Source organism: Schistocerca nitens, chromosome 10 (genome assembly GCF_023898315.1).
Source record: "Schistocerca nitens isolate TAMUIC-IGC-003100 chromosome 10, iqSchNite1.1, whole genome shotgun sequence".
NCBI lineage: Eukaryota > Metazoa > Arthropoda > Insecta > Orthoptera > Acrididae > Schistocerca > Schistocerca nitens.
The window spans coordinates 161,807,012-161,820,270 of record NC_064623.1 but is presented as its reverse complement, the minus strand read 5'-3'; positions in this window follow the sequence as shown (position 1 = coordinate 161,820,270).

The window sequence follows — 13,259 nt, the reverse complement described above, 5'->3', positions numbered from 1 at the left end:
TCACAGGGGGCCAAATCAGGTGAGTAGGGTGGATGATCTAAGATGGGAATGTTGAGTTTTGCCAAAAACGTCTTCACTGACAACGCACTGTGAGCTGGGGCATTGTCTTGGTGAAGGATCCATGACTTTTCTCTCCACAAATCGTTCCGTTTTCTCCGTACTCGCTCACGTAGGGTAGCCAGGACGCTAATGTAGTAATGCTGATTCACTGTTTGTCCCTCTGGTACCCAATCAATGTGCACAATCCCTTTGATGTAAAAAAAAAACAATCATCATTGCCTTGAATTTCGATTTTGACATTCGTGCTCTTTTTTGTCGTGGAGAACCAGGAGTTTTCCAATGCATCGATTGGCGTTTAGTTTCGGGATCGTAAGTAAAAAACCACGATTCATCGCAAGTAATAACATTTTGTAAGAAGGTGGGATCACTTTCAATGTTTTCCAGGTTGTCAGAACAAATCATTCTTCGGCGTTCCTTCTGTTCAATTGTGAGACACTTTGGAACCATTTTTGAACACACTTTGTTCATGTTGAAACTTTCATGAAGAATCTGCCTAACACTTTCCTTGTCAACTCCTGTTAACTCATACACTGCTCTGATTGTTAAACGGCGATCTTGTCGAACAAGTTTACCGATTTTTTCAATGTTTGCATCAGTTTTTGCTGACAATGGTCTGCCAGTGCGAGTGTCATCACTGGTGTCTTCGCGGCCATCTTTAAATCGTTTAAACCACTCAAACACTTGTGTTCGCGATAAACAATCATCGCCGTACACTTTTTGTAACATTACAAACGTTTCACTTGCAGATTTTCCTAGTTTGAAACAAAATTTGATGTTAACACGCTGTTCTTTCTGTACACTCAACATTTTCCGACGCACAGACAAAACGTCAACTTCTTAAAACAGACGCCACGGGCAGACTGAGTGCAGGAGGCAGATGAAACTCGAGCAGTAGGCGGAGCGAGAGTCACGTGACAGGCCACGCGACTTTCAGCCTTATTGCATTCGTTTTATTGTTTCACCAGTACTAGTCCGGTTTTTTTCTAGCCACACCTCGTAGACGACAGTGTATAACACTACAACGGCATATACGTAGCTTGTACTATGAAATACCAAATTTGGTTTATTACGTAGTATGCCCAAACAGAACAAATAGTCCTGTCACAGAAAAGCCACGTATAACACTCCCTGTCCGCTACTGCTATACCATAACCTCAATGCTAGAAACAGGTTGTGACATAAAACTATTTTGTAAAAGCAATTATGGTACAAAGCAGCAGAGCAGTGTTACCCTCTGAGAGGAATTTTGTTGTCTTGACCGTGTTGTACCTAACAGAGGTGGCTTATCGGAAGTGAAAGTCAGAATTACGTAAATATTCGAAAAGTAACAAACAAAATTTTGTTTATCTGCACTGTTTAACTGATAATGGAAAACGGTCGCCAGCCTAACTAGGCAAAAGAATGATTAACATTCTCGTTGAAGAAAATAGTTATTAGTAATTTTAACGGATAAACACAACCTATACTTGGCCACACGCGAGTGCAATGAACTCTGACACACTCATATGTTTACGGTAAGAGTGAAACTAACAGTTGGAGCAGCACAAACTATTTGCAAAATTATAACAGGTACAGAAAAACACTATCACTTTCAGGGCTTGCACAAAGTGAATGGTCTTTATAACATTACTATTAATATGCACTTCTAATACACAAGATAGACAAATACTTAGCAAACATGAGTATGTAATTTGCTACTATGCAGTTTTCCACTTTTACTACCGTGAGATATAAAATTAACATTAATGTAAGATACTGACCCACTTTCTGAGATTAACAACAGGCAGTAATATGATCATTTACTAAGAAAAACTCTATAAGCCTCAGTCTTGAGAAATTTTAATTTGAAGTTGGCAACAACACATTAATAAGCAGTTTTACTAGAAAAATTATTTCAGCAAGCATCATTAACTTAAACTCACTCTCTTGCCGCATTAACTTTAACTTTCTCTTTACTATGTTCAAAGGGCATCAATTAGAAAACTGTGTTTTAATGTACTTTCAGTAAGGACACTCGGTAATCACCTTAGTTCAAACGGAGAGGACCCTGAGAGGTGTTATGATGAGGAGAAAAGTCAAGGTAGGTACATAAATTCAGACATAATTTACCTTATATTTCAGCACATTAGCACATCCATTAAGCTGATCCTTCACTGTACATCATTATAGTATTACGTTGCAATGATTGCGCAATGTGGTGGCAACTGCATGTTGGTAGGTGGAATTGCAGGCAGTATTGCTGGATTCTGTCATTTCTTGATGGCGATGATAGATACAAATTCTAGAATGGTTCCAGCTATTTATCCATCCATCCGAGGTCTTGGAAAGAAGCAGGAAAAGCCTCTCTCGGAATCAGCACAATATGCATCTTTTACATGGCAGTGCTCGGACTCGTAGCTTGTCTCCGACCGGTGGCTCGTCCCCGACTGACTATCAGTTCCACCTTTTCTACACAGGCCAGTCACACTTTGCGCGCGCTACACAGTTCCGTTCCCAAGGGGAACCACTACACCTCTTATACACAGAATACTAAGAGCCCTAAGTGAGGATCAGCAGTTTACATAACAGTAAACAATCATTTTAAACAAAACAGAACATTGGCACATATAGTGCATGGGGGCTTAATAAAAATATTAATGCAAATAATTTTAATTTTTTTTTTTTTTGCTTTAGTAGCTGTCTGTCCGATTACGAAGTCTCGTAACGGTTGGCCCTGACTGTTATTGTTACGCAATCTGACTGCTTAGAACAATAACAAAGAATGAAATGGAAATTTTCATTAACACAGTTAATTAATTAAGCCCCCAGCAACTATAAAACCAACGCAACAACAAGCACAAGAGTAACTGTTCTGTGTGTGGGAGTGTGACTCAACGTACGCATCTGGCACGGTTCTTCTTCAACAACACAACAATTTTTAAATAACATTATACTGAATTAATTAAAGAAAATACAAATACCATAATTACTCAAGAGAACCACAATTACACTCTAATCCAAGAACCCAAGCCAGATGCTTTGTTGACTGAACCTGTAATGACACATTATTTAAAACATGGAAATAATGAAAAATAAATCAAGTTTCGTTACCTTCATATATTGACCAAAATCACTCTCATAATTACAATATATCTCCACACCGCCTCGCTATTACCACATCTGAACAAGAACCTTTCAGTATCACATCTCAGCAAGCACTCCCTACTAGCACATCTGAACACCAACTGACTACTACGAGCTCTCCCCAAGCAGTGACCTCTAGCACATCTCAATAATGACAGCCCGTGGAGGCGGCGGAACAATGCTCTCTAGCGATCTCTGGCGCTGTGGCTCAGTGTAGCCACCTTTCATATGCCCTTCCTCCACGGCTAGAATTTGATGGTATTTTTGCCAGCATTGGTGGTGAAAATACCACCAAATTCGTCAAAAAAATACAGACAAAAATAAAAGATAATATTAATACGTAAATATCATATTAGATAAAATTTTGGCTTTGCACTGACCTTTCAATAACCTATTATATAGAATACAGTAAGCAATACAAATTCTTTCATACATGTGACTTTACATAACAGTTTATACAAGTATTATGTGGTTAAACAGTTCAATCAATAGCGTCAGCAATGACGAATATGTGCAGGTAAGAGTCTCATAACTTTCCACAAACAGTAATACACAATAAATCAGTTTATACAAATATTCACATAAACGCTTTCCATAGCCCAAGAATAAGCAGTTGACAGTTCCAGCAGTAGCACCCAGCAATGGTCAACAGGTGCAAATACCACAAGTAACATTTTTTCAATAGAAACAGTCCATCAGTGGCACCCAGTACTGTTGAATAGGTGCAGACACCAACAAGTAACACCATTTCAGTAGAAGCAGTCCATTAGTGGCACCAGCAATGTTGATCAGGTGCACACAGCGACAGGTGACTTCATTTCAGTAGAAGCAGTCCATCAGTGGCACCCAGCAATGTTGAGCAGGTGCACACAGCAACAGGTGACTTCATTTCAGTAGAAGCAATCCATCAGTGGCACCCAGCAATGTTGAGCAGGTGCAGACATCAACAGGTGACATCTTTTCAGTAGAAGCAGTCCATCAGTGGCACCCAGCAATGTTGAGCAGGTGCAGACACCAACAAGTAACACCATTTCAGTAGAAGCAGTCCATTAGTGGTACCCAGCAATGTTGAGCAGGTACAGACATCAACAGGTGACATCTTTTCAGTAGAAGCAGTCCCTCAGTGGCACCCAGCAATGTTGAATAGGTGCAGACACCAACAAGTAACACCATTTCAGTAGAAGCAGTCCATTAGTGGCACCAGCAATGTTGATCAGGTGCACACAGCAACAGGTGACTTCATTTTAGTAGAAGCAATCCATCAGTGGCACCCAGCAATGTTGAGTAGGTGCAGACACCAACAAGTAACACCATTTCAGTAGAAGCAGTCCATTAGTGGCACCAGCAATGTTGATCAGGTGCACAATGGTCAACAGGTGCAAATACCACAAGTAACATTTTTTCAATAGAAACAGTCCATCAGTGGCACCCAGTACTGTTGAATAGGTGCAGACACCAACAAGTAACACCATTTCAGTAGAAGCAGTCCATTAGTGGCACCAGCAATGTTGATCAGGTGCACACAGCGACAGGTGACTTCATTTCAGTAGAAGCAATCCATCAGTGGCACCCAGCAATGTTGAGCAGGTGCAGACATCAACAGGTGACATCTTTTCAGTAGAAGCAGTCCATCAGTGGCACCCAGCAATGTTGAGCAGGTGCAGACACCAACAAGTAACACCATTTCAGTAGAAGCAGTCCATTAGTGGCACCCAGCAATGTTGATCAGGTGCACACAGCAACAGGTGACTTCATTTCAGTAGAAGCAGTCCATCAGTGGTACCCCGCAATGTTGAGCAGGTGCAGACATCAACAAGTAACACCATTTCAGTAGAAGCAGTCCATCAGTGGTACCCAGCAATGTTAGGCAGGTACACACAGCAACAGGTGACATCTTTTCAGTAGAAACAGTCCATCAGTGGTACCCAGCAATGTTGAGCAGGTACACACAGCAACAAGTCACATTTCTCAGCAGAAGCAGTTCAATAAAATACACTGTCACTGATCACACTGTTCATCAGAGTTTATAAGCAGAAATTAAACATGTCCTAGTGGCACCAATATTGTAGAAAAGGTACAAGTAACAGTCCATAATTTTTTTTTACAATCACTGATCACACAGTTCATCAGCAGAAATTAAACATGTCCTTGTGGCACCAATCATGTAGAAAAAGTGCAAGTAACAGTCCATACTATTCACCATAACTACTGAGACAGTTCAGTCATGAACAATAGTTTGAATGCACATACAATTTCTTTAACAAAATATAATCAATGCTCTTACACTAAACATACAAATCATAATAAACACACAAATGATATCAGTTAATTGTCACATTAACTATTACAGTACACAATAACAGTTAACCTATAATATTTATGGGTGTCAGTGCAAGCCACTACCAACAAATAAAATAATATTTAGGAGATAGGTGGGTAGGATTAGGAAAGGAAAACACACAAAACACATCCACTCATCTTTCATCCTCATTAAGTGCTACTGTGTAATTGAATAGTGTTAACTGTGTAAATGTAACTCTGTCCAAGATTTGATGTTCATCATGTGTACCAAGTAGTAGTGGCAGCAATGTATAACAGTCAATAATAGTTAGTCAACGTCATAGTCATCATGTCAAGACCAATGTTTGCCAAGCCAGATCAAATTGTACTGTTGCTGAACAACTGTCAGTGAGCCAAGATATGCAAATACTTCCTCTCTTCAAAAAAAAATGTATACTGCTTATTGATTTAACAAAGTGTGTGTGTAGGCAATCTTCTTTCTACTTGAGTGTTCTAGTCTGCCATCTTCATCCTCCTTGTTCCATATAAACCAACAAAACAATATGCTCCTCATTTACTTTACCTCTTATCCACCAAAACTCCAATAATCAACTTCACCTAATCTCAATACCTCAATAATACGTCGATACATATAAACCTCAGCACCAATATCATTTCACTTCCATAACAACTCTTTCCTCTAGTCAGTCTCCTCGAACAAGTACAGACAAAATCCTAGTGCAACTTCAATTCAGCATCCCATACAATCCGAAGACACATTGTCCACACACAACCTCTGTGTATTCCATCTGACCCAAATTTTCTACTCATTATAAATTATAAGATACATTTTGGTTCCTTGTCCATCATTAAATAAAAGAAATGCATACATGACCTCTAACAGACTTAGTTCGAATAACTCTCAGTAATTAAGTACGATTACGGAGTGTGAATAATCATAATATTTCACAGTGTGTACACCACTTCAAGAATCATGGCAGAAGCAATCATGTGGAGTATTCCTTGTGTCAAGTGTCACTTCCTATTTCAATTGCTCACGAAAAATGCAGTGTAATACTGTCAATGGTCTAAACCTAGTTTTGGTCTGTCATGTCGTTAGCTTCCTTCCTATTAGCATAAATTTATACAGCTTCCATAAAACCTCAGCTCATGTGACTTCTATGACTTTCTTTTACTAATGTCGTTCGTCGAATTATAGCAGTTCATTTTCTTATCTTAAAAATATAAGGCACTGAGCGTAAGCAAAACATGCAATAGCGAGTAAATATACCAGTAGAGAACAGAATGTCAACAAGTGGATGCAGCACAATCCCTACAACGAGGCTCTGCCAAGTGAACAATCTATAATTAATACCACAGTGTAACCTAAACTCTATATTTGTACACAGTATATCAGCATTTCTATATACTAGATTGAAGAGTAGTTATGACAACAAAACAGAAATGTGTAAATATGCAATCCATACGCACAGCAGCAAACATGCCTTACACAATAAACAGGTCATTAGAATCACATCGCCATAAGCAAATAAATCTTCATATGTAATCTTAATAAGTAAACATGAAGGCGCAAGCAGATAAATCACAAAGTATAACTTACATATCTAACCACATCAGCACAATTAATCAGGTGACAATTATAATTTAAATAACTAAGCACAGCAGGCACATAATAAAAAAAAATATGACGTCAGTGAAAAAGCATAGCAGCCAAGCGATGCATAATATACGCAAGTAATAACACTGTTCATTAATCAATAATTGTCAAAATCAGTAAATGTACACAAGCACGTCGCTTCACAAGTAATTTCATAGAACATAAAATTTAGCACAAAGTATGAGTCACGTAATCGCGAGCAGCAAATTACGTCTAAAGTACGTACCTAAGTGAAATTATGTTACCTGAAAAATAAACTCAATTAATAGTTACCCTTTTTAGTTTATTAGTTTCATCTTCGAAATGACCTTCTTCCTGAAAATTTTCTCCAAAGCAAGTCGTCTTAACGTCGGACACGCACAGAATTTACCTGAAGGTCTTAAATACTTTATACAACCGTATCCTGAAAAATACTGAACGTTAATAACATAATTTATGAAGTCCTTATAGCTTTATACAGAATTTAGTCGGAGAAATTAGACTGTGTATTTGTTTACGTCTGTCAGTGCATTCGCACTGAGCGCTCGATCAGCTGTAGGCGCGTGACGTAGGAAGGTAATTGTTTGCGGTCAACGACTGCCTTGTGCGGCGCGCAGACTGACTGTTGCTTTGAGTATGTGCCGCCGCCAAACACAGCGCGGTATCCCTGTACTCTCTCCATGTTTACGTAAACTGTTGGTTTCTCACAAGTATGTCATTCCACAAAAATTTTTTACGTTAGATATGTGATGTATTCCCTTAGAGCGTCGAGATTTAAGAGTTTCTACTTCAACAGTGTTATCATGTATAATTTTGCGAACTCTATATGGACCGTTATAAAGCAGAAAAATTTGCGACACAAGCCTTTTCCTTTATGAGACAAACGGTGGGACTTAATTAACACCTTCTGGCCAACTGACAAGATTTTTAAACGACCAGGACGTTTCGCTGATTTCTCTCTTCTAGCAGCCGCCGATGCAATATTTTGTAGAGCCAGGTTGACAACTTCAGAATGCCGCAGTTTCCGTGAAGGCGGAAAAGGAACGATTTCAGAAATGCGATTTGTCGGTGCTTTATTCTTTAATATCAGTGTAGGCGGTAAAGAAGTTGAATCATTAGGAAGTTCATTCAGAATGTTTTGAAAAAGATGAAGATACTGATCCCACGTTCTGTGATTCTGATGACAATAAAGACGACACAATTTATTGATTTCCTTCATCCATCTCTCTGAAGGATTAGATTGAGGGTGAAAAAGTGAAATGAAAATTGGTTTAATTTTACGACGCCGTAGAGTACGAAGCCAAATTTTAGAGCGAAACTGTGATCCATTATCTGATATAACCTTATCAACATGACCAACTTCCTTAAGAAAATGTTTGATGAAAGCATTAGATACTGAACGAGCTGTTGCTTTGCGTAAAGGTGTAAAACACACATATTTTGATGTTAATTCCACTGCTACGAAAATATACGCAAAACCATTAGTAGAACGAACCACTGGACCGAACAAATCGACTGCAGCCATCTCCTTTAATTTCGCTGGAATGATAGGAAACAACGGTGCTCTGTGAGAAACAGTTGGCGGCTTAGCCTTTTGACATAATTTGCATTTGGCAAGAACAGATCGAATACGTTTTTCCATATTACTGAAGTAGCAATTTTCTCGTAATTTATGAAAGCATTTTCTGGGACCAAAGTGCGCATAACTGAAATGTGTGTACCAAATCAATTTATTGACCCACTCATCAGGAATACAAACTAACCAAACAGAGTTGTCGACCGATTTTCGTTTGAAAAGAATATCATTGCGAACTAAATAATACTGTCTGATCGCTACGCTTTCCTTTCTCCTCCACTTCTCCTTAATGTCCTTCCAGATTGGATCCTTATTTTGCTCCTTAGCGATGTCCTGGAGCGAAGACGAAATAAAGTTCTCAAACGCAACACCTTGAATGTACATCAAACAATAATGGTTTTCTTTGCCGTCCTCTTCGGCACTTTGTTTCAAACTCATAGGTGCACGTGATAAAGCATCAGCAACAATATTTGAAGATCCCTGTATGTAAACAATACTAAAATCAAATTCCTGTAGGTACAACGCCCATCGTGACAATCTGCCATGAGTTAATTTTGTCGACATAAGAAATTCCAGAGCTCGATGATCGGTGTAAACCTTAGTATGTCTGCCAAACAAAAATGTGCGAAATTTTGTGAAAGCCCAAACAACAGCCAAAGCTTCAAGTTCCGTAATCGAATAATTCTTCTCTGATTTAGAGAGAACACGGCTTCCAAAGGCAATAGTTTTCTGTACTACAACGCCGTTTTCTTCTATCTCTTGAAATAAATGTGCACCTAGGCCTTTGTATGATGAGTCCGTCGCCAAACAAAAATCTTTAGATAAATCCGGATGTGAAAGAAGTGGGGCAGCAACTAAAGCATCACGAAGTTGTTCAAATTCTGACTGAGCTTCCTCATCCCAACACCAATTAGAATTTTTTCCAGATAATTCACATAAACGAGGTGTGGCCAAATTGTCCAATCTAACAAAACGTCTAAGAAAATTACAAACACCAAGGAAACTACGAACATCACGTTTTGTGGTAGGAACAGCATAATTACGAATAGCATCTAGTTTCTCTGGATCGGGAAGAATACCTTCTGTAGAAATAATGTGACCGAGAAATTTCACCTGAGAACGACCAAATTCTGATTTTTCCAAGTTCACTGTCATGCCAACTCGTGCAAAAATACGTAATAATGAATCCAAAATTTTGTTATGCTCACTCCAAGAACGTTTAGCAATAAGAATGTCGTCAACATAAGAAGTAATATTGTCACGAAGATAAACAGGTAAAATTTCATTTAAGCTACGAATGAATGCTGCTGAAGATACAGTAAGTCCAAACGGTAATTTCCGAAACTGGTAACAGTTACCAAAGGCTAAAAAAGCAGTATATTTTCTACAATCAGGGTGGAGTTCTATTTGCCAAAAACTTGCGCGCATATCAATCGTGGATAAAACTTTAATTCCATGGAAATGTTGAAGAAGTTCATCTAAATTTTGTGGACGGTCAGTTTCAGGAATAATAATATTATTTATCTGTCTGGAATCCAGAACCAAATGAATTGACCCATCCTTTTTAAGAACAACGTGTAATGGGCTGGTATAAGGACTGACTGCTGGCTCAACAATGCCCTGATCTAACATGTATTGAAGTTCATTCTTAACCTTGTCTCTGTAAGCCAAAGGAATAGCGTACGTTTTTCCGCGAAATGGTGTGTGTTCTTTTACTTTAAATAAATATTGTAAGCCTTGTATAGTTCCTGTGTGATGACTAAACACTGTAGCATGTGAAGTCAAAATATGGTGCAGCTCTTCTCTTGCAACGTCATCTGGCACTTCAGCTTTCTTAACCTTTTCATTAATTAATTCTTCGCTATTAATTACATCATCCATCGCGTCCCTGTATCTATTGTCATTGTCATGAATAAACACACTGTCGTCATAATGCTCAACAAAAGCATCAGAAGTAAGAAACCTTAAACATTTTGTATCTGATTCAGATCTTGCTAAACACTCGAAAAATTTCAAACATTTCAGCATTCCGGCAACAGTCAAATTCACACTTCCTTCTTTAAAGTTCAAAATTGCCTTATGTGCGTTAAGAAACTCCATACCTAAAATAATCTGTGTACTGAGTAATGGAACAATAATAAAATTAGCAGAAAATTCGTATCCTTGACAAATGAAATTTAGGTTGGTCTGTTGTTTAACTTCCACACCTTTTCCAGAAATCGCTCCTCGAATTGTAGTTTTAGAAATAGGTAACGCGGGACAGGCAATAGTTCTTTCACATATACGAAAAACTGATTCACTAATGACGTTCAATGGGCTCCCAGAATCTAAAACTGCAGTGAACTTATTCTTACCCACACATACTTCAATAACAGGATGTAAAAATGCGTCTACATTAGTTTCCTTTTCGTCTAACAAAATGTCTCTCATGTCTTCCAGTCGTACGTAGTGTAAAGTCGAAGTGTCATTACTTTCTGAACCGTCTATATTGCTGCCAGAAGCCGAAGCTGCTAGTCATTGTCGATTGTTTGCGTCACGTCTTTGATTATTCGCGTCATTTCGCGGATCAATTTCTACTAATTGCACTTGTCTCTCTGAAGTTCTGTCACGTGGAGGATGCCAATTAGGTCCTTCCTGTCTGTTAGATGCAAATTCTTGGTTGTGTCTGTTATTAAAATTTCTGTTTTCCTGTCTGTCTGCATAACTACTTCTTGTGTAATTTCGACTGTCACTTCTGAAATTATTGTTGTATCTACTACCCTGGTTATTTCTGTAGTAAGAATTTCTGTTACTGTATGAATAATTTCTATCTTGATGATACCGATTACTGTTTCCGTATGGTTGATCATTCCGGTAGGAATTACCGTTATTATAATTGTCTGTGTAATTTCTGTTAGAACGTCTGTTATTGTCATAAGGCTGGTATCTATTGTCCTGTCTGTTACGTCTGTCATTCTCAAAGTTACCCAAATAACGTCCGTTCCGATCACTATCCCTTTTCTCTGAAAATGTATTGTAATTACTGCTACTGAAAAAATTACAAGAAGTCCCGTCGTCGTTGTCATACTCAAGTTCTTGTAGCAAAGTCTTAAAAGTCTCAATGTCGTCTTTACATCTTCCGGCTAAAGCAATTTGTCTTATGGATTGTGGCAGCTTAGTTAAACAAATGCGAATTAATTCAGTCGGACTGTAAGGGTTGGAAAGGAACTGATTCTTTCGAATCATGTCTTCAAAATATTCTGCTGGCGTGCGGAATTCAGACTGTTTGAAATTACGCTGCATAATAAGACTGTGTTTGACTCTGTCTTGCGTGTTTTCGGACCAATATGCCGATAGAAATGCATGATAAAAATCATTCAGATTATTACAATCTCTAATGAGTGCACGCATCCGCGTCGCCGGTTCGTTTTCTAAATATCCACACATAAATTCCAGTTTGTGACTTAGTGGCCAATTTGGTGGGAGTGCATACATAAATTGATCTAACCATGCACATGGATGTATGTCATTTTTAGAATTGCGGAAGATCTTAAATTTCCGAACAGTCAAAAAGTGTTTATAGTCAAAGTTTTCGCCTCGTGGCGACAAAGACCTACCGCGTCTGTCCCAGTTTGAATGTCGATTATTGTCAAGTTCGCGCGCCTGGCGCTCTCTTGTTGCGTCCCGTAAATGAAACAAATTATCTTCTTCAAAGCCCTCTGCTATCTGTGATTCTAAATTTCTTCTGCTGTCTTTTCCTACGATTTCACCTTCGATTTGTTTGACTTGCTTTCGTAATGCCTCTACTTCCCTTTTAACGCGTTCATTAAACTTTCCCTGATTTTCAACATGCTTATTTATGTTCTGGTACTCTTCGGTTTCTGCAAATGGTAAGGGAGCTGTATCATCTGAATCTCTATCCCCATTTAAACTAAGACTTGTCAATTTATCTGAAATCTCCTCAACTCTTTCCGATAAATCACCTATTTGTTCTTTCTGTCTATTTACGTCTTCCGTAAGTGTCGCGACTCGGGTTTCAGTATTAACACATTTGGTAGTTAACTGTTCATATTGTTGTGTTAGTTTATTTATTCTGTCATTTGGTACGGATTCCTCGATTCTCTCAAATATTTCTTCCTTATCGTGTGCACGTTGTAAATTTAACTCTGAAAATTTCTGTACTATCACGCGATCTCTCTCCTCCTGTTCTCTATCCTGTTCCCTTTGTCTAATCTCTACTGCAATTAATCTATTATTGTGAGCATTCAAAATCGGTTGTACTTCTTCTCTGATTTCTTTCTTTAATTCATCTTTCATATTTTTGAAACATGTCCCTATTCGTGAATCTAACCGTGTTTCCATTGTTTCCATCTCTGTTTTAATTGTGCCTATTTGTGATCCCAACTGTGATCCCAGTGAGTCTAACCGTGTTTCCATTGTTCCCCTATCTGATTTTAATTCAGATCGTAACTGTGATCCCAGTGAGTCTAACCGTGTTTCCATTGTTCCCATCTGTGTTTTAATTGTTCCTATTTGTGATCCCAAATTTAATATTGCACCCATCAACTGCTCCATATTAGCTTG